We start from the raw sequence: 27649 nt of genomic DNA on the forward strand, positions 1-27649 counted from the left end.
ATTGTCTGATTTTGCTGTCTAATGTCTTCCTTGATACTCCAGATCATCTGAAGCATGTATATCCTGAATTCTTTATCTGACATTCCATCTGCTGCAGATATTACCTCTTCTATCGTTGAGTTGACCTGAATTGCTTGTGGTCCTTTCTTTCCTTGTCTTTTCATACTGTTCGCGTTTCTTTCTGCTTGGTGAAACTGTTGTGTTATTGAATTTTCCCCCTATAAATTTATATTGCTCTTGGATAGTTGCAAAGTCTCCCTTGCGGGTGGCGGCTCTGCCCCTCCTCCAATTGGGGCAATGTGCCTATCACACAGGCAGGCCACTGGGCCTGTTCTGCCGGTCGGTAGCAGGTCCGCCTACCTTGCAGGCGCGGGCGGCGGCTCTGCCCCTCTGTGGGCCGCTTGGCCTGTTCTGTTGGTGGTCGCAGTTCCACCTACCTTGCAGGCGCGGGGGGGCGACTCTGCCCCTTGTATCCTGCTAAAGTGGATTCTACTGGGAAGGAATCTTGTTGGCTGAACTCTGGTGATGTCACCTCTCTGCTATGGCGGGCCCCAGGCTCCTAGCCGGAGTGTCCAAAGGGAGGGGTGGGACTGGCTTGTCTCTGGTCTGACTCAATCTCTGGTTTTAGTTCCCAGTTCGCTATTTCATAAAGGCTTGGTTAGAGTCCCTTCACGTCGCCTGCTGAGCTGGGCGGGCGGGGGCCGTTCACAGATCCGCGCCGGCGGGGGCCTTTTGAACGTTCACTGCAATGGGCGGGTGGGGGCTGTTCGTTGGCGGCCGGCGGGACTGGACCTCTGTGCCACGTGGCCAAGATTCAATCGTCTGGGGCAAACTTTCACCTCCAATAAACTTACTAATTCCCGGCAGGTCTCCTTTCAGCGGAATTTTGCTAGAAGTTTCTTAGCAGGAAGAATCTAGGCGTATAATGCGTCTCTCTGATCCCGTTAATGCGGAGGTACTGAAAGTGCTGCCTCCCCGCAGGCCGCCATGTTGGGTCCTCCAAAATGTGTGCTTTAAAATAAAAGGAAAACATAAACACAGGAAAGGAAAACATGAAGCTATAAGCTAAATACATCTTTTCCAAAAACTTGGTGGGAAAGTATCTTTGAGGGTGACTCTTTTATAAAGAGGCTTGAGTTCTTCCCTCAGTTCCTGCCCTTGACTTCATACTTTCTTCTATCTTCTCCTTTGAGGAGCTCCACATCTCTTCATTCAAGGTGAGCAGCAGCCCAATTCCTTCTCCTACCTTTTGGACAATTTCCTAAATCTGCACCCTGTTTCAGGCCTGGTTTCCTATCATTTTGTCGGGGGAAATGGAGATGCCTGTCAATACTTCAGCATGGGGAAGGGAGTTTGGGGCTGCAGATCTCTCGGGTTTAGGTGGGGCAGGTTGTATCTCCTGCTTGCTTTTCCTGACAGGACGATTTTCAGAGCCATTTGATTAATGAACGGGATCCGGTGGGAGCATGCCCTTAGTCCTGTCTCTGAAGACATCATTAGTTCTCAGAGACGGTATTTTCTTAAGCCATAAGAGGAAAAAGGAGCTCCTCCATTGCCCGCGAGCTGCAGAACGCTTCCTTTTCTACCAATATAGTGGATCCAATTATTAGTCTTTCCTACTTCCAGATGGAGACTTTTGGAATAAGAAAGAAACCCCGCTCTGCTTCATAAAGGCTTTCTTCAATTATACAAAGAGAAACAGAAATGTCCTCTCTGGAAAGACACCCCCCACCCCCATACCAGTCTCTACCTGGGGAAAAGGATGAGTCCAGATGACAGCAGCGGTGAGTGCAGCACAAAATTGACAGGCAGTGTCATGAGTGAGGCAGAGTCCCCTGATGGAGACCATCAAGCTGGGTCCACTCATAGCCTCTGCTGGGCTACCACGGCCTCCCTGCTCACATGCTCAATATAATGGCTCTATGGTTGTTGAAGACAAAGACTGTCCAACGTCGACAGCTGAGTCATTCTTCCTCCTTGGTTGTCAAGGTGAAGCTCTCTGTTGGGCTTTAACAAGACACAGATTTCTTTGGGCCCATCCCCATATGTCCACACATGTGTCTCTCCCTTATCTCCAATATTTGGGATTTTCTCCTTCCATAATCTGAGAAGACCGCCAGGAATATATTCCCACTTTAATCCACTGATATAGGTCAGTGGACAAGGTCTGGGTTGACTCTGGGGAAGAGAAATAACATGGAGCTTGGGTTTTCTACCCTCTGTAAGGACCCTGGACCTCCCTCCCCCCAACTATTGCCTCTTTCCTAGGTCTTCTATCCACTAAGGAAGTGGGATTTTGAAAGCATTCTGAGTAAGGGCGGGTGGTGTAGGCCATAAACCCCTCAGCATCCTGTGGGATGGAAGTGATCTCTTCAAAATCACAAAATCATTACCTTTGTGAAAATTGAGTATCACACAGGTTAAGTAACTTTCCAAACTCATTAAGCTACTACATGGTAATTCTAAAACTTGGGACAGAGGAAATGACCATCTGTGAAGTGACATCCTGGTCCCCAGAACTCTAAGTCTCCCTCAGCTCTGTCATCCACCGCATACTCTGTGGCAGGTTTTCTCACAGAGGAGAAGAGCACAATCTCTAAGTAAGTGGTGATCTCAACTTCCAAATGTGTGTCTTTGGGCATATTGTCCCACCCCACTTTCCTTCTCTGTAGAGCAGAGTGAGTTAAAACCTAATCTATGTGATTGATAAGATGTTGAAATTTATATAGACCAAAGCAGCCAGGACAGGGCTGAGCACAGGAAAGGAGTTTAACACAAACTCTCACCCATCCAAAGAAGGTACTGCTATGCTGGACAGAGAGAGCCACCTCCTCAGCCCCCCAGGGCAGTGAGCAGCTTAGCCACAGAGGCACAACATGACCTCAATGAGAAACTCAGGCCTCATTGCCCCTCAGCCTCAAGGTTGCCACTTGGAAGGCAGTTGCAGCCGTAGCAATTAATTTCCTCAGTCCTGGCTTTCCTGTTAATTATTCTGAAAACATACTCACATTTTGTCAGCAAGCCTACTTTCAAAATCAAAATTGTAGCCATTTTTCATCCTTAATAAAATCTCCTTCCTGTCTCCTGCCTTCTGTTTCATAACTGAAGACATCTTAATTCTAGAGAATTTAAAGAATATGGGAATGTAGGAAGTATAGATCTCCTTTCCCCACTCTCCTTAATAACATTTGTTCTCTCAAAGAGAAAATGACCTCTCTTTTATCCATCGGGTGCAGGGGCTTTCCAGCTCCATGTTGCTCAATTTACACACCAAGTCTGCAAGCCAGGGATTGTTAGCTTGTTATCCTTATTTCAGACATGAAGAAAGTGAGGCTGAGGAGTTATATCCTTTAGTTAAGATCACACCGAAATGTCAGAGCCAATATTTAGGTCCAAGTCTACCCGACATAAAAATCCATGCTTTTTTTTTTAATGTGCCATGTTTTAGATATGTGTCGTTTCTGCCTGAAGTCACACACACACACACACACACACACACACACACACTGTTTATTGCTTATTTTTGATGCATGACAGAGAGAAGGAAGCCCTTCCCCTTATCCATCAGCCTCCATCCTTCATCCCTAAAATCATCTTCCAAGCCACAGACCCCAGTAAATGCCCAAGAAGTATTAGTGGAAAATAAGGTTATTTCTTTGTAGGTAAGGGAGGTGTTTGGTTAGACACAACCTAGAAAGTTCTTCTTGGTCAGTGGACAAACTCAAAAACAGGAAAGACATTATTTTAGGATGATTAGAAGAATCAGAGCTCTTTGTGGATGGAGACCATACCATCTACTTTCTCTGATCCATGCACAGATGAGCCTCTAGGAATCAGGGAAATAAAAGCCAAGCAATCAGGATGCATCGTGTGCTGAAGTAAGTGCTTTGCAGACGACTAGGTCTCTTGGGGACTCATCTCAGCACTGCCACTTACATTCTGCATGACATGGGAATGTCACTTGCATTTACTGAGACAGTTTTCTCACCTCTGGCATAAGAAGCTGAGCAGGGCAATGATACGTGTCCCTTCATCTCTGTGTCTGAGTCGCTCAGTCAAGCCTTTGGGACTGCACTGTTTCCCAGCCATATTTCTATACTTGGGGATAGGCCACCACAAGTCATTAGTATGTATCTGTCTCACCAGCTGTCCCCACTGGAGGGAAAAAACATTTTTCTTCTTCCTTTTCCTGGTGGTGTAGATTTTAAATCTGGGAGAGGCCTTTCCCTCTTTAACTCTATTTGCAAACAAAAAGATTCTTCTATGCAGAGAAGATGAAGTCCACTCCCTTCAAACAGTTTTGTCAAAGATAACATCATGTATTAATTTTTCTAAATATTTCAGAATCTCACTTCTACTCTCTTCCTGTGAAGAGACATTATAGGCAAAGTTGGTTCAACTATTTCAATCAATCACAGTGTAATTTTAGGGTGAACTACAGAGAAAAGAGACAGTGAGAGGTGACCCTTCATTTTCCTTCACCTTCAAAAAGGTGAAGAAAGTCACTGTAGTGCTCTGGAGGCCATCTTGGTCTCAGTTGAGAATCATCTCCCTGAGCAGGTAAATGAATTACACTGACCAGGACAGTCTGCAAATTTTTAAACACATCTAACTGTTTGAAGTGGCTTTGGATCAGACTTGGAGCCAAACTGGAAAAGAATGCAATAAATCAAAACGCCTCTTCTTTCTGAAAGCGAAGATAAATGATTCCCAGTATTCATCCTGAAGGTTGTTCTTTAAATGGTAATGAGGCTTCAGTAGGTAAATGTTAGCTGGAAGTTTGGGAAACAAAATACTTCCATGCAGTCCAATCCAAGGACATGGTACCAGATGCACCCAATGAAGACAGAGGGCTGGGGAGGGATCCCAGAATCTGGTGAGCCTCAGACTAGAAGGAAGTTGAGAATATTTTTATATCCTTGAATAAGTAAACAAAAATCAATATCTTTTTTTCTTTTTCTTCTGCTGCTTAATAAGTTCCTGCTTTCCTGTCCTTGTCCCAATCCTTGGCCAATGTACCATGAAGAAAGTAACAGTAGGAGGACCCAGCCTTCTTGTCAATACAGGAGACTTGCTCTGTGAGAGGAAGGCCCAGGCTTGTTGACCCAGTGCCCTTACTGTGTATAGCCGTGTTTTATTTAATTATCCTGAGAACATACTCACATTCTATCAACAAGCCTGCTTTCAAAATAAAAATCATAGCCATTTTTCATCCTTAATAAAGCCTCCTTCCTGTCCTCTCCTTTCTGTTTCATAACTGAAAACATCTTAATTCTAGAGAATTAGAAGCATATGGGAAAACAGGAAGTATAGACCTTCTTTCCCTATTTGTTCCCTAAAAGAGAAAATGACCTCTTTTTAATCCACCGGGTGCAGGGATTTACAATCTCGGTCTTGTTGGATTTACACGCCAAGGCTGTGTGTTAGGGATTGTTAGGTTTTTATCTCCATTTCAGATATGAAGTAAGTGAGGCTGAGAGAGGTCACCTCCTTTGGTCAAGGTCATTGTCAATGCCGGAGTCAATATTTGACCCAAGTCTGTTCAATCAAAATACATTGCTTTTGAGGGGGGTTGTGGTTGTGGCTCAGTGATAGGGTTCTTGCCTAGCATGTGTGAGGCCCTGGGTTCGATCCTCAGCACCACATATAAACAAATAAAATAAAGGTATTGACAACTACAACTAAAAAGTAAATATATTTTAAAAAAACATGCTTTTGTTACATGCCTGTTTTCTGGTGCTCAGAGGTGCCAACTTTTCTTTTGCACTGGGACCCTGTTCCAGCCTGGAATATTCTCTACCCCTCTTCTATGGTTTGCATGGATACCCCAAACTTCCTGTGTTGGAAACTAATCCCCAAATTCCTATGTTAATGGTATTTAGAGGTGGGACTTTTAAGAAATGACTGGGTCCTGAGGTCTCTGTCATCATTATCTCAAGAATACGTCTGTTATAAAAGCCACTCTTCCTCTGTCTCACCCTGGGATTCTTCTGCCGTATTATGATGCAGCGAGAAGGCCCTTACCAGATGCCAAGCAGATCTAGGGCCATAGTTCTCTCAACCTCCAGAACTAAGAGCTAAATAAACCCCTATTCTTTATAAATCGCCCAGGCTGTGACTGGTATTCAATTATAGTAATAGAAAAAAAAAAAAAAAGGCTGAGAGCCTCCTCCAGCCCTGTGCTGGTCTGCCTCACACTTGTTTCAGGCATCTACTTAGACATTACTTCTTTGAACTGCAACCTGAACTGGATGTCAGTTTTAGGTATCTCCACCTTCCTCCTCCTAGCTGAACTGCCATTGTCTGCTTGTGCATCTTTCTGAGGAACTGGGAGCTCCTAGAGACCACTCACAGTGTCTTTCACTTTTCAGCACTGTTCAAAGTCCTGGGTACAGAGGGGACACTTGGGAATTCTGTGTTAAAACAGTGAAGGGAAAGATGAGTGTGTGTGGGGGGGGGAGGAGAGAAAAACTAAAAGAAGACAAAAATAGGGGGGAGAGAGGGAGAAAAGGAAGGAGGAGAAAAGGGAAGACGAATTACATTGGAAAGAAAGGTATGAGAAGAAAGAGAAAAGGAGAGAGAAGAAAAATGCAAAGAGAAGAAAGGGAAAAAAAAAATAAGCCTGCTGCCCACCCCCAAACCATGCTGCCTGTGTCCTGGCCTCTCTTCCTCTCCTGTTCCCACTATCTCCGCATCACACACCATCTGGTCAAAATCTGCACCTCCAACTGAATGAGCTTGTGCAAACCCTGTTCACCTGTGAGGAATGCAGCAAGTCAGGGGCTCTCTTCTCTTCCAGAACTCTTCTGAGATTTCCATCAACAATGTCAAGGCACGAAATCTGGGGTATTGACTCAAGGCAGCTAAGACTTGTATGGGGAGGGGTCTCCTCGTTCAAGTTCATTCTGATCCTGCTGTGCACAGAAAGCCGGGAGCCTGCTGCAGGGAGTGTGGGCTGCTGTGAATCGTTTTCCAGAGCTTATTAAAAGTGTCTCCTTGGAGAAATGTCCTTTTTCTGCTGGAGCAGTGCTCACAGTGTTGCACTGGGGCCTCCTGCTTGGTGGCATGTTCTGGAAAGGGATTTGGGTCTGGGACTTTTCTACCAGACTGATGAGAGAGAAATCTATTTGGCTACTGGGGGTTGAGAATTGCATTTAAGTTTTCACTTAAACTTGTGAATTTTAACTTGCAATGACAGTATGTGGGGGAGTCTGTTTACAATTAGCAACCCTAGGTCCCAACCCCATCTAGTCTTGTTCATGGGTTTGGAGAGGACCTGAAATGCCATCTTTACCAGCCATCCCTCCCCTACTTCATTCTGACACAGGGTCTCAGGACCCTCAGGAAGGGTTCTGGCAGGGGAGGCTGTGTGCTGGCAGCCCTCAGGCAGCAAAACCTTTTTCCTGACTTTGATTCCACCATGATCAGGAATGAGGCTGTTGGAGTCCTTAACCACATAGTTTCTGAAGAGGAGACACTGACCATTTTTCACTTAGTGGTCCTCCCTTGGTGGATTTGGGATTCTCAATGTGAGTCTTAATTTTGTTTACCCCAGAACTGTTCTTTCTTGTCAGGGGTGCATCAGTGAGAATTGGAACACCACACATTCTTGTTACTTTGTAAGATGGCTTGATGAGGTGACAGACCTTGTTACCCAGAGTGAGGATACAGATGATGTTGTGTGAAGTAACATTTCCACACTGGCTGGCTTCCTCCAGGGAATTGACAATCTATGTCATAAATGGCACACTTTATTGGAGAAAGGGAATGGGAAAGGAACTCTTCTCTACTGAAGATCCCTCTCCGTTGATCCATGTGCATTGGCAAGGACTGGCTGTGGAGGATCAGTCTGGCAGGGAGAGGAAGTGGCAGAGTGGAAGGAGAGAGAATGAGTAAGCAAAGCAGGAGTTGGAATCCTGTATACTTTCTCTTCTTATCTAGTAGATAGCCCCAGGGGACATGGTACTGGCTTTCCAACTCTCGGGGACCTGTTTGCTCTTATAAAATGGAGAATTTGCCACTCGAATCTCAAACCCACCCCACAGCTGCAATATGAAGGGAAAATGCCATGACATAAAGAAAACACCATTAAAAGACATGCAGGTGTCTCCCAGTCAGGAGCTGTGTCCAGTCACTTGAAGGGTGGCAGGATATACCACTTAGAATATGCCATGTTGGCCTAAGAACTATTTTGAGCAAAGGGCACCTAAAAACATCAGTGCAAGAAGGGTGCTCTGGCCATGCTTTTTCTTCCTGAAAGCTAGGGATAAAATCCTCATCAACGTGGAGGATATCTTTCCTGTACCAGAGGGAAGTAGCATTCTTAAGAAGAGGAAGTTGAGGGGCTGGGGTTGTGGCTCAGTGGTAGAGCATTTGCCTAGCATGTGCAAGACCTGGGTTCGATCCACAGCACCACTTAAAAATAAATAAAATAAAGGTATGGTGTCCAACTACAACTAAAAAATAAATATATGTTAAAAAAGTAGGAAGTTGAGACTGAAAGGCTTTTGTATCTTGTTAAAATAATTCATATCTTCTTCTGGCCTCCCCACATGGTTCACTTTCCCTTCCACTGACTCTCCTGGTTTAGCATTTAGTTTTACTACTTCTTTGAGTTTGAGTTTTTTTTTTTCTTTTAAATGAGGGCTCCTATGTCAGATAAAACTTTTATTAAATAAATTTATTTTCTCCTGTTAATCTGTCTTATGTCAATTATTTAAGCCCAGACCACCCCCCCACACCAAAACAAAAAAAATTAAAATGGCAGTGGTAAATTATTTTCTTCTATAATTAATAAGCAGCACAATTACAATAGAGGAACATTTCTAATGCCCAGCAATTTGGACCTCTCCTGCCCTTCCCGGGTGTGGAGCCTCCCTCTAGGGGAGATCCATAGGCAGCTTCTGTCTCTCAGCCTTGCCTTCTTTTTCCCATTCCTGTCTTCTCTGAAGCACTGTCATCTGTTTGTACCCTTTGTTGTATTCCACACGCTTCTGTCCAGTTTTGCTTCCCATTTCCTAGAAACTCCTATTGAATGAGTGAGTTCAAAAATATCACTTTTGCAACATTATATGTCCTTCCACAGACGGTCTATTCAATCAGTTCTTTATTGCTTCACTTTTCTACAAAACCCAGTGAAGTGACTGATCAAACTGCAATGCTTGACTTCTGGGAAAGTGAGCAGAACCTTCCTCCAAGGAAGCTTCATGCTCTAGAACTTTCTTCCAATGTACCTCTTGGTGCATCTGTTCCTGGCACCCCAGTCTCTGTCCCCTGCAGCCTCAGAGCATGCTGCTTCCTTTTCTCTCTCCTCTCCCAAGTAGCACCAAGGGTCCCTGGCTCTCTTGTTTTATTTAGGTCTTATTTAGACAGAGACCACTGCAGTGACAAAGGGAAAATGTTCTTGGCTCATGGCCTGACAGCAGACCCCAAAAGGCTTGGTGTGTGCTAACCGGAATTGGCTTTGATTGTTGAGGTCAGGGTGCCCTGTACATGTCCTCTTGAACAGCTGTAGTAACTTTTCTTTAGCACAGGACTAAAGGCTTGAGTTGAGTACCAGTGCACATTCCCACCCCTGCAAGTGAGTGGTTAAACACGCTCCCTTCTTTCTTTCAGGGAACCAACCTGATATCTTGCCAGAGCAGTATATGCTTTCACCCCAATAAAAGCCTTGCCTACATGTCTACTCCTCTGACTCACATCCATCATCATCAGGTCAAAAGATCCCAGTGTCCAGCATCATTAACTCAAACATTTCCTCTTTAGAAGGTCTTTCCCTGACCCCTACTTTTTATATGGCTCTCTCATTACTTGAGATTTCCTTCCCCAGTCTACTTTTTCTTCAGAGCACATTAATCAGTGATTCGCAAGTTTTGTTATAATTTGGAACTACCTGGGGAGCTGGTTACCATGCAGATTCTCATGCTCCCATCCCTGATTTAATTGGCCTGCATTTCTCAGAAACCTCTGTATATAATTCTCATTAGAATGGGGATGGAAAACTTCTGACTAAACATTGTTACATATTTGATATTTGATTCAACTATTAAAATAACTGCAGATTAGGGGAGGGAAGTCTAAAATTTTTCTCCAAACTGTACACATGCTATTTTGCAATGTATATTTGAAGCATCTCCCATCAAGAGATATAACTCCACTTTTATCTGCGCTGGCCTTGTGACTAGTTTTGACCAACAGAGCACTACAGATGTGACACTGTAGAACTTCCAAGGCTAGTGCATTGGAAGGAAAATGGCCATGGGGAGCTCAGATAATATGCCCAGCCAGAGCTCCCTAGACCAACCAGCCGATGGCCAGCTCTGTCAGATGGGAGTCAGCCTATGGTAGACCATGCAGCCTCCATCCAGGGACCAAATGGACGTAGTTGCATGAACAACCCTAGGTGAGATAAGAAGAAAGTAGTTGCATGAGAGAACCCAGGTGGAACAAGCAGAAGAACCCAGTTGAACCCAGCCCTAATTGCTGACCCATAAAATGTGGCACAAATGATCATTGCTATAAACCATTAGGTGCTGGCACTACTTGTTATGTAGCAACAGATGAACATTACAGAATGCAAGCTCCAGCAGGGTAGATAACCGTGGGGTTTCTGATTGCTGCGTGATTTTGCTACTCTACCCTCCTCACCCTAGATTAGTGTTTATCAGGGTGCATGGGAGGTACCCAACAAAAAGTTTCTAAGTGGGTCAAAAAATATCTAACAGGCCTTTACAAAGAGCTCTCTTGCATTTTGCTGAGATCTATTTGGCAGCATGGGAGGCTTCCCTAAATACTACAGTGAGCTAGTGGAAAAAATATGACTCCTTTCACTTCCCCCAAAAAATCTCTTAAACTGTTAGTAGGTCATTTCATGAAAGGCTTATTTAGCATAATCTTTGCTGAGTCAGGCAATCTGTTTTTCTAAGTCCTCAGATTAAATATTCCTTAATTCAGATAGAGCATCAAGGTAGCCTAGGAAGTGAGGACCCCATACTGAACTGGTGGGCAGGGTGGTGGAAGAGTGAGGTGCAGGGTGTAAGGTTTTTGCAAAAAACTGGTAAGCTGGATGGCTACAGTGACTTTTTTTTCTGGCCCCTGTTATAAGTAGTATTGACATTTTGGTAATATGCTCTATCCAGAAGCAAGAAGACTGTCATTGTGAGTCCCAGCGGGAACAGGAACTAAGCACGGGGTGGTGAGGTGGCCTAATGGTGCACTGGGCCGGAGAACTCTTATGGGCCCAACTCTTCTATCCCTGAAAGAGGCCTTGAAACTAGGATCTGGGTGATCCCAGGAAGCACAAGCAGGAATGAAGGGAAATAGCTGGGGAGGAAGGGAAACCAGTAAATGAAGAGCCAATGAGCAGGTTCCTGTTTGGGCAGCTGGGCCCTCTGACAGAGTGGAGAACACACTTCAGAGATGTCTTACATGAGGCAAAAGGAAGCTGGCATGCCTTCCCCCACTACTTTATGACAGAGTTTCATGTGCTCTTGAAGCCAGAGCAAGCCCAGGGGCAGAAGAGAGTTGAACAATGTCGAGTGCAGGGGACATATGCCTGGAGTAATAATAGGCTCTGCCATAAGGGCCATTAGTTTCTAAGAGAGTCCATCCTGAGCAATACAGCTCCTGGTGGTTGGATCTGCTAGGCTCTGGGAAGCCTGGGGACAGGCATTTGCCTCCTCAGACTTTCCCACCATGTCTAGCAGGTGAGAGCTGTGTAACGATGTGCATGATATTTAGACTGTGCCTCAGTTTTCTTGTATGTAAGATAGATATTTAGTCCCATAAAAAAGTTGCTATGAAGATGAATGAGTTTATACTTAAAAGGTGCTTAGGACAATACCTAATACACAGTAAGCACTTAATAATCTTGACTACTGTCACTATTGTCACATAAGCAGTATAATACAGTAGTATCAGTATCACCTAACTGCTGATTGTATAGCACTAAGTATCTGTTATGGTTTAGATCAGAAATGCTTCCCAAAGTCTCAATTTGAAGGTTTAGTCCCCAAAACAGAAATGTCCAGAGGTGAAGCTTATAGGAAAGGATTAGATCATGAGAGCTGTGACCTCATCAATGGCTCAGTCCATCTGACATATTAATAATTTGAATAGACTACTGGGAGGAGGGGGAAACTGTAAGCAGGTGGGACCCAGTTGAAGGAAGTAGGTCATTGGGGGTCTCCCTTTGGGGGCTATATCTTATCTCTGGCCCCTTTGGATCTCTCTCTCTCTCCTTTCTCTCTCTTTCTCTCCCTGATCCCTCCCCACATAGAAATATCCCTGGTAGCAGAACAGCTGCTTGTACCCAGAGCCCTCCCCCAGGTTGCCTTGATATGAGCATCTTTCCAACATCATGCCCTTCTGCTGTAATGTTCTTGCCTCGCTTTGGGCCCAGAGCAATGAAATCAGCTGACCATAGACTAAAGCTTCTGGAATCATAAACTAAAATAAACCTTTCCAACTCGATGTTGATACTGTCAGGTATCTCAGTCATCGTAACAAGAAGCTGTCTAATATAATATCTGAGAATCGGTCAACTAGAATGGAGATTCTAGAGATAGCAAATGTAAGGGACCAATCATCATGTGCAAAGTCAGATCTCCCCCTGTTGTGTCTGTATCCGGGAGAGTGGTGCACATGGAAGAGGTAGAAACCTCATCATGAAATCCTGCACTTATCATGCATTATAAACATTTAGGTATTAGAAGAATTTGCTTCCCTTTGTAGTGTGGCTCATGGCATCTATTTTCAGTCTTAAAAAATTATTTCTCTTTTTTGGACCATCCATCTTCAAATATTCTCAATCTTAATCTAACACTACCCAAGACTCTCTGCTGGTGCTGCCTGACCTTCTCTTGATTTTCTTTTCTCATTTTTATAGCTTTCCCACTGATCACAGTGTTAAGCCTCTTGGATGCTTTTCTGAAGGTCTCTTCTTGGCAATTTTCTTGCCATGTGATATAAAAAAACATCTTTGTAAGCCCTCTGTGGCGCTGGGGAGAGGAAGGATGAAGCCAATTCAGTCTGTTTTCTTTTTACCCATGCTCCACATTCCAGCAATGATGGGGCACAGGGAAAACCACATAGAAATATCCACCAGAGCAGAACAGCTTGCCTGTACCCAGAGCCCTCCCATCAAAGCAGTGAAGCCCACCAGACAACTGGGTACGCAGGATCATCCAATGTGGCCTGAGCTCAGGGTGCAGACAAGATGAATCCCAGTTTGAAAAGGACTAAAACTGAATTGAACTGAACTGTATTTCCAATATATACACTGGGAGCAATTATATATACTGGGAAGAAGCTTTTCAAGTTTAAGAGATATAATCAGGAGAAAGGCTAGGATTTTTGTGTTATGAGCCTTGAACATCCTTGTTTTCTCTGTTTATAGGATTTCTTTTTCCAAACACATTTTCCTTATAACACAAATGCAGCCTGATTTAGCAAAGAGGAGTCCTGATTTAAGAAAATCTAAACTTACAAATAAGATCAAATTGGGAAGCGTTGATTTGCTTCTTCATTTAACTCTAAATATATAAAAAAGGGGATCTTTTAAATTTATGAACTTGCCTTCTGGGTAGCTTCTGTGTCTGTTTCAGAGCATTAACTCCCCGCTCAAGTCTTAGAACGGTGTGGAGGATAGAGGAAGAGAGAGACTGAAATCTGAGGCGGTGGGAACCACTGCCAACAGAAGCTCAAGGTGAAATGAAGATGAAAGTGTGTCTGAATTTTAACTTAATGCAAAAGGGAAACACTGTGGATTCACCAGGGAGAATTTAATATACACGTTCTTATTAATCTTGCAAAGAAAGGCACAGCCTTAAGGCTGGGTACCTGCTAATCTGATGAACTTTCAGAGGCATTACTCAAATTTTCATGAGGTCTCTGAGAAGCATGTGGGAGCAGATGGAGAGGATGAAAGCAGAGAGATAGTTCTTGGTGAGGTGGCCCAAGGACACCCAGCTAGATCTATATCCAGAGTTCTCGACTGGATAGGCAATCCTACCTGTCCTCTCTTAACACTTTCCCGGGTAATTCCTGTGCTTTTCACTGTATTTCCATGCCCACAAGGCAGGAGGGTGAGGTTAAGCACTTTGATTTCACAGCCCATCAAGCTGGCCTCAAGTCCTGCATACACAGACTGCAGTTTGCATCATCTTGGGGAAAATTGCCTGAACTCTCTGACTGGTCAGATGGGGATATTAATAACACTTATAAAACTTATAATTTTAATTATTTATAATAACTCTTATAAAACTTCAGTAGTCATGCAAAGCAATTAATACAGAATCTGGCCCCATGTAAGTGCTGCTGTTATTACTTTGAAGAACATGATGATGATAATGATAATGAATTTTTCCTCGGAACACACAGGAAGATTCCTCTTTGAAGAACAGAGTTTTTCATAGTTGTGTCTAAGTGGAGACCTGGGTTGTGATCTCATTGACCTCAGCTGAGATGCAGGTTTCCAATGGAAATCTGAGCATGGAGCAGTGGGGACTGGCTGGATGGTGAGCTCGATGGAGTAAGAACCAAACTTGATAAGCCCAGCCCAGCAGGGGCCACTTCCCACACCCTCTTTGGATCACTCCCTGCACATTATCACCTCTTTTCGTGGAGTCAGACAGAACCCACCACAAATCTGCTCACCAGCCTCAAGACAACCATAGAACTCATTTGTGAAATGGAGGTGAAAATGACAGTCACCTTCAGGGGTTGGAGTGAAAATCAACTACTCCTCCCCATTCTCAATGACACTGGTCACAGAGAAACTCCCCCCACCCCTGAGACTTCACTCCATTCTGTTTATTTCTCAGAAGCAGTTTGTGGACCTTATTGCAAAAGCATTCCTGCACTTGGGTTTAAGTATTTTGCACATTAATTTACTAAAATGTTTACAGTAAAATATTTGCTATCAATGAATTCATTCATTTATCCAAAATTACGTATTGAATGACATATATATGCTCTGTCCCCTTGTTGATGTTGATTATCTGGAAATACACTAAATAAACAAAATCTTGACTCCATGAGGTTTGCATGCTAGGGGATGAGAGAGACACAGGTAGATAAAAATACCTACAAAAACAGGTGTCAAGTTTAAAGAAAAATACCACCTGGTACCCACCTCCCAATGAAGACATAACTTTTTCCCCAAGAAAGGATGTTACTTCTAAGTCACATCCTTTTCCTTGTTTCAAAAACCACAGGACAATTATCAGGATGAGTGTGTGAATCATGCCCTTATTCTACCTTTACCTACACAGTCAATACCCAATAAAATTTTATATGTTTTTTTCATGTTTCAAAGTCATATAAATGAACCTATGACCTGCATTTTTTTTGTGATTGACTTCTTTCATTCTATATTGTGTTTTGAGGTTAATCGTCCATGATGTCTGGACTGGGCATTCACTCACCACTACTGGATAGTATTGTGTAAATGACTGTCCTACACTTCATGTGTCCAACCTACTATTTATATGCATTTGGATTGTTTTAATATATAAAAATCACTATCATGCTACATTGATCAATCTTGAAACTCTCTCTCTCCCTGGGTTCCCTTATGTAAGAGTTCTAGTAGGGGTGGAATTTCTACTTGCTACCTTGCTAGATGACAGGATTTCTTTTAGAGGCTGCCTGTTGCTGCTCCTCACAGACTAGAGAGCCAATATTGGTCTAAAGGACAAACTGGAAGGAACCTGATTAATGATGAATTTCATGAGCTCTTTTAAAATTTGCCCTGGCAGGAAGAATTAAAATGCAAGAGAAAGACATGCACAGATTTTGCTTCCTAAATAAGAAGAAAGCTTTCAGAAGAAGGGATTGTGAAAGAAGCAGTTCTTCTAAATGGGTGGAAGAAATTCAAGTCAGTGTGGTGCCATGAAAGAACATCAGGCTGCAAACTTCCTCCAGTCTGGGACTGAGTGTTCTCATTAGTGACAGAAATAATGAGGAAGAGTGATGTCCACCTCAAGTATGACTTAGGGAAATGTTTATGGTGCCTGACTCCACACCCATCACCACAAAGCAGGTGCTGTGGCCAGACAAATTTCCTCCCCTGGTCCCCAGCTCTGCCATTGCCAAACTCCTTTAGTGGCTTATTGGTCCCCCTGTATCTCGGCTTCTTCATCTGTGAAACCACATCCATGAACACAACCCAAAGAGCTAGGAGCCAAAGTGTAAGGAGGAAACGACGTTCCCTGGCATCTCAAAGTGACTGTCATGGGTATGAAGCTGGAGGAATCAGCAAACAAGCAGAATAAGAGTCTATTTCTGGTGGATGTGTCAGCACAGAGAGTGGGACCAAATTGGGACCAAATTCACATACAGCATCACCTGACTCCTCCCTGCTGGGCTACTGAGAAAGAGCTTCCTCCTGCTTCAGGTCAAGAACAGAAGGCCAAGGATTCCTTTTGATCTCGGTCTCTACCTGGGGATCCCAGAGTCCTCCTTGCCTCTAGTGCAAGGCTGGGGTTGCTGGCAACAGCAGCGGTAGCAGGCTGTGGGCTTCAGGCAGCTCGGAGACAACCTAAACTAAAGCCATCTGTGCAGCCAGGCAATGAGGAAGGGATTACATGGGCTGATAGGGTGTGAAGAGAGGGCTTCTGGCAGAACAGAGTGGGATCTAATGGCCTTGCTAGGCCACGCAGAGCACTGTGCATCTGCCATCCAGGTCAAACAGGGCTGCCAAGGATTTCTGCTGCTTTGGCTTCTGCCAGCAAAGAGGAAATGAGCCTGGCTTGCTTGCTGCTTATGCCCAGTAGAGTAAATACATCCCAATGTGCAGAATTAATGAACTTTAAAGTCTCCCATTGCCCTTGAGAGAGATGCCAGCCTTTCCTTTCAAGGGAATGTGTATCTGGTGTCTTGTGGTAGATGACATCCACTGACCAGCCTAGGAGGAGAGGCATCATGTTGGCTCTGAAGGTACCACTCCCAACCACCAGAGCTCAGAGAATGGATCAGAAAAGCCCTTCTTAGTGTCAGAATGCATTGGGAGTTTCACAGATGAGGCATCTCGGCCTTACATTTGCTCTTTAGGCATTTTCCCAGTTTGGAATAAGCAACAGAGCAGCTTAGCTTTCAAAGGGCAGCCACAACCTGGCAAAGGGAATCTCCAGATGGTGGCAGAGCAACCAGCCTCATCCCAACATGGGGCTCTAGTGCCTCACTCAGCTTAGATACACCAGATCACAGGAAGCCAAGAGCCTCAAACTGCTGTTGCCCCTGATCCCTGGAAAGTATGGATGGGCTCTTCCCTTAATATAGGTGAACTTTCCTTCAAGGCTTTCTGAGGTTATTACAGAGAGATGGGGACAATGTTCTTCTCGTTGGATGGTTCAACAAAGTTTACAGTTAACAGGAGCAACCATCATTACCAGAGAGGTCACACTCTTGCTTACCGTTGAGGCCTCTGTGGCCTTTGAGTCTGCTCTATGAGGACTCTACCTTGTCCCCAGAGCTCTGCTAGACTTGACTCTCCCATTCCATTCCTTGAAGTTCTCCCACTCTGTTTAGGACCTCAACATCAAAACTCCCAAACCTTCTCTCTCCAGGAAATGGCCCTCCCATTTCCTGAGGCCATCCTGTAGAAGCAGTCCATGTGTGTTGGGCACCTGTAGCCCTGCATGTCTGACTCAGGCGCGAAGATATCAAGAGGGTGAAAGTGGGGCATGATTTCCAGGATTCAATAGAGTGGTAGGAATCCTGGTCCCACCTCTTCCTAATTACACGTCTTGGGCAAGTCACTCAGGGGTAAAGTGGAAAAGACTCATGTGCTTCACAGGTTGTTATGAAAATTCATTGAGAAAAAAATAGAAGAGAGGATAAAGAGAGAAAGGCAGACAGTAGAAAAACAGAGAGAGAGAGAGAGCAAGTAAGTGTCTCGAGGATGATAAGTGCTTGAGACGTTATTATTCTGACAGAAATATGCTCATGTGAACAAATAAAAGAAATTAAAGGGATACGTATAGGAAAAGAATAACTTAAACTAGTGCTATTTGCTGATGATAAGATTCTATACCTAGAAGACCCAAAGAGCTCCACCAGAAAACTTCTAGAACTAGTAAATGAATTCAGCAAAGTAGCAGGATTTAAAATCAACACCCATAAATCAAGAGAATTTCTGTATATCAGTGACAAATCCTCTGAGAGGGAAATAAGGAAAACCACCCCATTTACAATAGCCTAAAAAAAAAAAAACTTGGGAATTAACTTATTGAAAGAGGTGAAAGATCTATACAATGAAAACTACAGAACCCTAAAGAAAGAAATTAGAGAAGACCTTAGAAGATGGAAAGATCTACCTTGCTCTTGCATAGGCAGAATTAATATTATCAAAATGACCAAACTACCAAAAGCACTATACAGTTTTAATGTGAACAAAACTGAATTTCTCAAAGGCTTTAAATAATTTCAATGGAATTCTAGGTTATAAACCTTGACCACTGATCATCTGGATCCAGTCGATAACATAATATAATATAATATAATAATAACAAAATATAAGGAAAGGGAAATGAAAATCCGAGAGAAGTGACTCCTCTATAGTCACCTGGCCTCTTGGGGGTAGAACCAGAGCTGGGAACTGGATTCCTGACTCTAGGACCTTCCCTCCCTGGCTGTTTACCTTAGAAGAAGCCAAACAGGCCTCCTGGTATCACCTACCATCTGCTAAATGAGAGCGGTTGGCAAGAGAGCTCCTCCTCACACTGCAGGGATGAGAAAATTGCTCAATTCATTTCCTTGTAGACAGTGGCAAAATCTCATTCAGGAGAAAAATGGGAGCATGTGGGTGATGGATCTGATGCCACCCTGATGTACTTAACAACCCTCACAGAGGACAGCCTTGGTGTGATGAGCTTTCAGACCCTTTGGGCTGTAGTTGTGCCAGGCATCTTCTATGTGTCTCTCCAGAACTGCTCTCAATCATCTCCTCCTGCTCTCTGCCCTTGGGGGCTGAACTGTGAGGACCACACCAGCAGGCCTTCTTGTATCTCTGGTCTCTAGTTTGGTTCAACCAATCAGGAGCCTGACAGGAGATCAGAGAGAGGGAGCAAGGGACAAGAGGATGGAGGATTATTTCCCTGCCTACCCTCGTGTGAAATCACCTCCAGCTACTAATGTTCTTCCACACAAGGTCACTGAGCCTCACATGGTGGTCTTTAAATGACTCTGTCTTTCAAGGTTCATATAACTCTTTCTTCCCTTGTCCCTTTGGGCTTAGATGTGATGATTTCTCTGTTTTTATTAATCTTGAGTGGTTAAATCATTCCTATTGGTCTACCTATTCCCTGTCCACAACTATATAAATAATCCCTTTGTAAATAAACTAATCTTGATTTATTGAGTGTACTATCTACTTTATTTGGGGACTCTAAATGATACCACAATCATCACTCTGTACCAAGCTAAGATCTAGCTATAATCCCCTCAGGAGATGTCTTATGTTTGCTAGTGAGAGAGAGAGTCCCATATTGAAAGCCCTGTCCTTCTGGCTGTGGGCTCTTTCTTGCCATATCCCTCATACTGAACCCTTGTTAGGAACCTGAGGAGAGCTTTGTAATGGGATCTGACTCATCTTTCTGCCATGAGAGGATGCATAGAATCAAAAGTGACAGGTAAATGTGAACAGAGCAAAACTTGGGCATCAGATCCACCTCAGTCTGAGATCTGAGGGGCAGAAAGAGAGAATTTCATGGAGGCGCTTTTAGTTTCCTGACAAACTGAGCTTCACAAAAGCAACCTGAAAAGCCATAGTGATTTTATAACTTAAGCATAACCCTAAAACCAAAACTCAATATATAGGAAAACTGAGCCCGTGGGATATGAAGACTATAAATGAAAATATAAGCCCTCATTAGAGATGGTACAGAGCTGATGTTGAGCCCACAAGCTAAGTTTTAATTCACAATTTTTTGAACTTAATACATTTTCCCAATTATCTTACACTAAAAATTAGATAGTAAACTCATTGGCTACAGAAAATAGACTTTCAAGACTTGCTTACTTATTTTATTTCTGAGTATTTATTTAGCATCTACTATTAGACAGTAAGCTAGACACTGGAGATGCAATGGTTACTGAAAAAGGTACAATAACTGTAAGCAAAGAACTCATAGTCTAGCCCAGGCTGACATATGGCTGCAGACTGCCTGTTTTCTTAATAAAGTTTTATTGGAACACAGACATGCCATTTATTTATGCAGTATCCATGGTTGTTTCACAAGGAGTTGAGTAGTTTTATAGAGACTGAGCATTTTCCAAAGACTGTAATATTTACTACCTACCCCTTTACAAAAAGTTTGCTGATTTCTGGCTGAGATATATGCCTTCCCATTACCTGACACAAAGCTGGGCATAATTTTTTTTCTCAACAGATAGTTTGTAGTTAAATCAACAGATTATTTGCATCTGAAAAGCATCATCATTGTCCAGTTAGTTGAAGATAATCTTTAGTAGATTATTTTTAATCCTTGCATCTTAAAGAATTTGCTGAAATCTCTGGATGTTATGACAGATGAACAATTTTTTGCCTTCTTTTTTCCCTTGGTCGATCAGCGTGAATTCAATACACCTGTGCAACTGTGCAGAAGTTTCAAAGGGGAGAATATTCTGATGCACAGGGTAGAGGGAAAGGATTGAATAGAACCTTGATTGCTCCCATTCCAGAATGTGTCATCTGGCTTTCTGCTGCTCTTAGCCTTATCTAAATGCACTTCTGCTGTGAATTTCTTTCTAACTTCTTGTTCATAAATACTTGAAGAAAAGCGATGAACTCAGAAGTCCCTTTTTAACTATTTCCCTCTTGTTGATATTTAACAGCACATATTTGTGGCTGTGGGATTCTCTCAGATTGAGGAGCAGTTAGAATGAAAGGGGTAAAATCCATATGGAATGGTCAGGTAATGTCCAACTTGTCTGCCATCTTTGAATAACACCAGCATAATGTTTAAATAAAGGTGGTATAAGCGTCTCTTTTTGATTCCTTGTAGGTTTGAGATGTCTTGTCTTGTTCTAGGAACTCTTACTGGTATTATTTAAAATTTGAAAGGAAAATAAATGCAACTGCTTCCCCAGATGATTAGTTTTCTTTTTCAAATTAAAGTTAGAATTCTAATGAAGGAATCTGTGTCATTCCCTAAAGATTAGGGTAGGGAAATGTTGTAGATATACTAGGAAAGAAAAAAAACAAGGACAGGTCTAGCATATCTAAAAAAAAAAGATAATGAATTGCTACTTTGGTTTCCTCAATGCCTAAATTTGACTTATACATAGTCTTTTGGATCATGGGTGCAAAGTATTGTGAAGAAATCACTCCAGTCCAAGGTAAGCTTGTGACCTTTGATGACCTCAGTTTATTTTCAATTCAATTCAATCAGGAAGGCATTCACAGAAATTCTCCTATATTCTAGGCACCGTGATCATCCTAAAAAACAAGGCAATGTTGAGTTAACTTAGGGGGTTTGCAATCTAGAAGGGAGGGAGAGGAAAAGCTGGCTCCATATCAATAAAATGGCAGCACCACTTAATTATTATATGTAGTTTAAATGGACTGTAAAATATAGTACAAGACAGAATTAATGAAAGATGGAAGTAATGTAGAAAATATTTTGGAATTGGAGTTAGGCCTTAGGATAATAAGAAGTGAGAAGGATATTCCAATAGCTGTAACAGTGTGGGCAAAGGTTAGGACTTATTGAACAATTACAGGTGATTGGAATACAGAAAACCAGCTGCTTGATAAAGAGGTAGGAAAAATCACCCAGGATCTTAAATATCAGTGTGTCAAAAGTTTGGTCCTGAATTTGTAGGTGACATGGAACCATTAAGTTTTTGAGTACTGCACCATCTCGCCTGAGGTCCTCTGTAAAACTGAGATGAGCCATGTAAATGATTAATTGGAAAGTGTGGAGGCCACTTAGATGAGGGTCATAATATTTCCAGTGGGAATAAATGTGATTCTAGGAATGGGCTTTCTGTAGATATGCCCCAGTCAGAATATGAGTGAAAAAGAGATGAGGGCAGTAATTTACTGTCTGATAGTGTGGAGGGCTCTATCTAGACAGACGTGTAGTAATACGTTTCCCAATTCCAATGCATCCAAGATGGATGTACTAATGACAATGAATTAGCCCAAATGAAACATATTTCCAGATGTTTAATACTCATCTATGTCTATTAGATCCCTTAGGACCTAATTCAAGAAGGCCCTTCCTCCAGTAAATTTTCTACCTGCAGAAGCAAGTCTTATATTTGTGTAGCAATTATAAGTAATTATAGAAAAACAGTAGGAAGAAAATCCAGTGTCTTTATGGCTTTGTAAATCCACTAAATAGTCTAGCATAGTGCCAGGCATACAGTGAGTGATTCCTTATGGGTGCAGAATAAATTGCCTTGAAAAACAACCTCTGAAACATATGCACATCAAAGGTCATATGCACATCCAAGTTTATTGCCTAGAATGGTAGGATGTGGAGAGTAGAAGTCTTGGAGATAACAACTCTGGGATCAGGAAGATAGCCATTAGGTCCATCTAAACATATTTTAAGAATGTTCTTGAAAAAGGCCCCAGTGCATGTTAGCACAATTAAGAAAAGAGTTTGGGGGAATTTGGAATGCTGCTGTCTAGGGGAGCTCTTGAAATGATGGCACGAGGCACTCTGGGTAGGTGACAAGCTGAGCTGAATTGAATAGTGACAAAATTGAGATATAAAAAGGAATGACACCAACAAGGTCAATTCTTGATGAGTACTATCAGAGATGCAGGATGTTTATTTTTTTAATCTGTAGGTTAAGAGAAAAACAATTTGGGATATTAAAAAGTGATATGTTAAAATTAGGACTCTCTTCACATATGCTCTTAAGGCCTCCTTAAAAGAAAAATGTGACTTAAGATTGGGAAATTTTCTAAAATCAAGTATTTTCCAATACTGCCTGTGAGACTAAAGCTGCTTCAAACATAGAGAGAGAGAGAGTTTTATTTGTGGGATACAGACTATACAAAAAATTACATATTTCTAGCATACATCTCACTAAATGTTGAAATTCTTGAAGCATTTTTATCAAAATCAGGAACAAGAGAAGTTTGGCTACTAAAATTGCTACTAATCAGGTGCAGTGGCACATACCTGTAATCCAGGTGACTCCAGAGGCAGAGGCAGGAGAATTGCAAGTTCAAAGCCAGCCTCAGTAACTTAGCGAGGCCCTAAACAACTTGGAGAAACACTGTCTCAAATAAAAAAGAAAAAAAAAGGACTGGGGATGTGGCTCAGTGGTTAAGTGCCCTTGGGTTCAACTTGGATACCAAAAACAAACAAACAAACAACTACTTAACATTATAATAGAGATATTAGACAATGCAATAAGGTATGGAAAATAAGTAATGGCTTGAAAAGAAAGAAGAAACCACTGATATCATTTGGATTTACATAAAATTATAAGAAGTTTTTCAGACAATGTTCTTTGAATTTTCTATTAGAACTCAAGAAAATCCAGAAAGTTGGACAAATTCTATCAATCATCTATCATCTTCCTGAACATCAGTGATAGTTATAAAATATAGTTTCTTAATATTAATGTAAAAAACTTATGACATTTAGGGACATGAGAGATATTTGATAAAAATAGATATGCTATATTTGTGGTTGAGAAGGGCAAATAAATCTTTCATAAAATTAGTGTGACTATAGTCAAATTTCTATGGAACTTGACAAACTGATTCTAAAATCATTGTAAAATAGAAAATGTATAAGAATAAATAATTTTTTGAAAGAGTGGAAAAAATGAGGGGGACAAACTTAATAGATATCAATGTATACAAAGCTGCAGAAATAAGACTTGGTATTGGAGAGGAAATAGCTATAAAAGAACAGTGGAACTCAAAAACCCTGAAGATATACAGGGCTAAGTGTTCATTAGAGGTAGCATTTCATAAAACTAAAGAAAGATTTTGAGGCAATTGGATATCCTTTTGAGAAAAAAACAGCAATATTTAAAACAATATACAAAATAAAATCCAGATAATTTAAAGATAAAAATTAAAAAGTGTTATTATAAAAGAAAAAATATAAATGAATTAAATATTAGGGCAGGAAAGATTTTTATGCTAGACACATAAGCAGATTAATTTGACTGCAAATTATCTAACGAAAGATATCATTCAATAAGTTAAAAGTCAATAACATTATATGTTGCAAATATTCACTTATAGTTTAGGTCAATACTTAAAATATTTTAAGAGTTTCTATTAATCAATAAGAAAAGAGGAAAGAAAGGGGAAAGGAATCTGTGCAGGCTATTCATAGAAGACAAATGCAAGTGGCCAAATTACATAGATAATCAAGAGAAATAAAAATTACACAATAATGAAATATCCGGTTTTCCCCATAAATTTGAAGATGAGAAGGAATAGAGAGGATAAAGATAAGGAGATGATTTTGAGGATGGATGGTCACTACTGGCATTGGTACAACCTCGGCTAGTGAAAAATTTCACAGGCCTTCTCAACATTAAATATTTTGGCAATTCTAAGTATTTTCCCTTAAAAAACCCCCACATGTACAGTGAGAATAATGAGTGCAATGAAGCTTATTGTAGTGACAAACTACTAAATGTCTATCAGTGAGGCACACTTAAATGAAGTACACCATATCTATGTTGTGGAATATGATGCAGAAATGAAGAAAGTGGGGTAATCTGTATGCACTAAAGTAGATCTCTAAGACATAGCATCATTTGAAAAAAACAAATACATGATGTAATCTCATTTATGTAAAATAAGCAAAGCAAAATTATACAATTCTAAATTTATATACAACTGTTATGTATATCTATTTATATACACCCACACATGAACTGTACAGAACAAGATCTGGACATTTGTACATCAAATTGCATGGAAGGCTGTGAGATTTGTGGGCAAAGGCGATCTTTTTGTAGAATTATTTGTCTGAATTTCTGTAAGAGTGTACAAACTGATTAATTGTATTATTAGCAGTGATAAAGTAATTAAAAACTAAACTAAAAATCCAAGCATACAGGATTAGGGTTTTTGCCTAAAGCATCTTGATCTAAGTATTTTTCTCTTGTATTACATAATTTTAAATGCCTCCTTCCCAGCAAACTTCTTATTTCCCCTTTAGAATTTATCCTTGGAAATGTCAGCGCCAGAGTACCCATCCTTTAACTAATTAGGCACATTTCTGAGTATACAATTACATTAAGGGATAACAGATGTTGTACTTCACATCCAAATCTTGGCTAATGTGTAGATTATTAACTCAGGTCTGACTCATATTAAATTTTGTGAAGATATGAGAGCTCTTCTTATCTTTATTAAACAAAGTGCTAAAAATGTCATCTCACCAGTGAATGAATTGGTCTGCACCAGTTTTTCTCCAGATTATCCTGAATTCTCTACATATTGACCACATCACTAACTAAAATTCCAGGCTTGAGATAGAAACAGTGAATATTAAACAGACTTTCAACTATATTATTCAACAATAAGCAAGAGTAGACACACACACAATTACTTTTGCTCAGCATTCCTTTTTTTCTGCAATAAAGAAAACTTTTGCAAAATCAATCATGGCAAAACTTTGCTGAGGGAGAATTTATTTGCATACAGATGTTTATTTTAAAACATCTTGGTGCTCACTTTCCAGTTCTCCTTTCTATGTGTTTCACCAGAACTAGCCAAACAGGAATCAACTATCTCCAAGATTGTTGCTCTTACAGTCCATCTTTTTAAAAAGATTGGGTTTTGAATTTCAAAACACAAGAGGAACAGGCAGAAAGCAAACTGCCTGAGTTCACCACGTATCTGTGCCTGGCACCGACTTGCACAGGTTCAGTTTGGTTCAGCAACCCTCCCTGAGCATGCACAAGGCTTCATGCAGAATACCAGGAGCTGGGGGTAGAAATGGGTCCAACAGTCTTCCCTTGTGCTACTTGCTGTCTCATGATCACAAAGACAGGGAATTATTGAGCTGCATCAACCACTCTACTTAACTAACATTTCTTAAGCCCTTGGGTGTCAGATGCTGGACTAAACCTGGGGCTACAGCAGCACATGCAACATCAGCTTGTAGACAAGAGGAGATGAAAGATGCTGAAATCACAAGAGGTGCCAAGACAGCAGCAGAGGTTCAGCATCCTCAGAGGGGCTTAGGAGATGAAGCCAATCTGTCTCTTGGGGGTCAGGAAAGGATTCTTTGAGAAAGAGAGATTTAAGACTTGTGATGATTGAAGGATGAGTAAAAGGTTGTAAGGGATAAGGAGTAAGGAAGTATGGAGGGCACAAGCCTTTGCCAGACACTGTGATGGGCACGTGGGGTCTCCACTCTGCAAAGGCTCACCCTGAGGGCTCCATATCTTCCCACCTTGCCTAGAATTCTAAGCATCTTCTCTCCCTTTTCTTCTGGCCATCACCTCAGACTCCTAAACCTGCTCTACACATGCTTCCTCTCCCCCAAGTACAGAAATGGATCCTGGGCTCTCTCCTTGGTCTTTCCATTTCTACTCTTTGTGATTCACTCGTTCTCCCCCACCCTATCATCATTCAAATTATGGCAAAATAAATGACAATAGCATGCATTTACGTAATTCTTCTTTTTCAGCTGTCACTTTCTGGGTGCAAAACCAAGCCCTTGCTGGGTGGGTGCTGATCTTCCTGAGGCTCCCAGGTATGCTAAATCATCATCATGGTCCCACTTACTGTCTTGGTTTCCACTAAAGACAACAGTCAAGAAAACCCTCCCGCAGGAAGCCTTTCTCTCCTGTGGTCTAATAGACAGGTTCCCGTCTGCAATTGTATTTGGCATAATCTGCATTTCTTAAGGGCTACACACCACTAGGGAAAGCTTCTGAGCTTATTATAATAACCCCTTGTGGTGAAAAGCAGCTCTTAGACTGAGGAGTTTCCCAGGATCTTTACATATATATGATAAACAGCCCTCCTGACCATCTCTTTCACGCTCACCTCTCTCCTAATTAAAAGAAATGTGTGTGTATATGCTAGGATTTGGCACCTGCTTCATCATTTGGGGGAACATGACTCAGCTGTTTTGGAAGGAGGGTTGCAAGATAGAAAATCTGTCCTTGTGGGAAGGAGAGGAGAGAGGAGAGAGAAGGGGGACTGTTCACCTGCCTCTCCCCGAACACTGGGAGTTCACTGTGCAATGTTAAGTGTCTTCTTTTGTGTCAACTACACATGAGACTTGTACATACTGGAGCTTACACTATACATCAGATTGCCCCCAAATGCATCAAACATATACAGCCTGGCAGATGGTAGACTAGAGAACAAACTTTGCCCACGATGTTGAGAGAAGTCGAAACAAGATTCCTAAGTACAAGAAATAACAGCTTATGTGGGAAGGAAAGTCAAGTGCTGACCACTTGGGTCTTCAAAATGTGTGAGAACATTTTCTTTTAGAATAAATAATTAATAGTTTTCACCTGTAATTTCACAAAGGAGAAAACGTCAGAAAATACGAAACTGAACTTTGATGGGGTTGGGGAAAGCACTGTGGGGTGAGCATTCTGACTCCCAGCTGGGAGCACAAATGGATAGGATTTTCTTTTGCAAGAAAACAATGCTTTGCAGGAGTGGGAACAGAGAACAGTGACTAAC

The 27649-nt window shown here is 41.8% G+C and overlaps 1 long non-coding RNA gene across 2 annotated transcripts in view; it reads right to left on the reverse strand.

The window, feature by feature from the left end:
• The window catches only part of LOC125617986, a 240588-nt gene that overhangs the window by 56674 nt on the left and 156265 nt on the right, over window positions 1-27649 (reverse strand). Inside the window, exons 3-4 of one of the 2 annotated variants that reach the window (XR_007349188.1) lie at window positions 1751-7849; window positions 387-1011 (exon numbers count right to left, since the gene is read on the reverse strand). The exons of the other annotated variant lie outside the window; for it this stretch is intronic. This is a non-coding gene — a long non-coding RNA (uncharacterized LOC125617986). Of the gene's footprint in view, window positions 1-386; window positions 1012-1750; window positions 7850-27649 lie in introns of those variants that run through there. 2 annotated transcript variants of the gene reach the window in all.

The sequence above is a fragment of the Marmota marmota genome, unplaced genomic scaffold (genome assembly GCF_001458135.2).
Source record: "Marmota marmota marmota unplaced genomic scaffold, marMar, whole genome shotgun sequence".
Taxonomy (NCBI): Eukaryota; Metazoa; Chordata; class Mammalia; order Rodentia; family Sciuridae; genus Marmota; species Marmota marmota.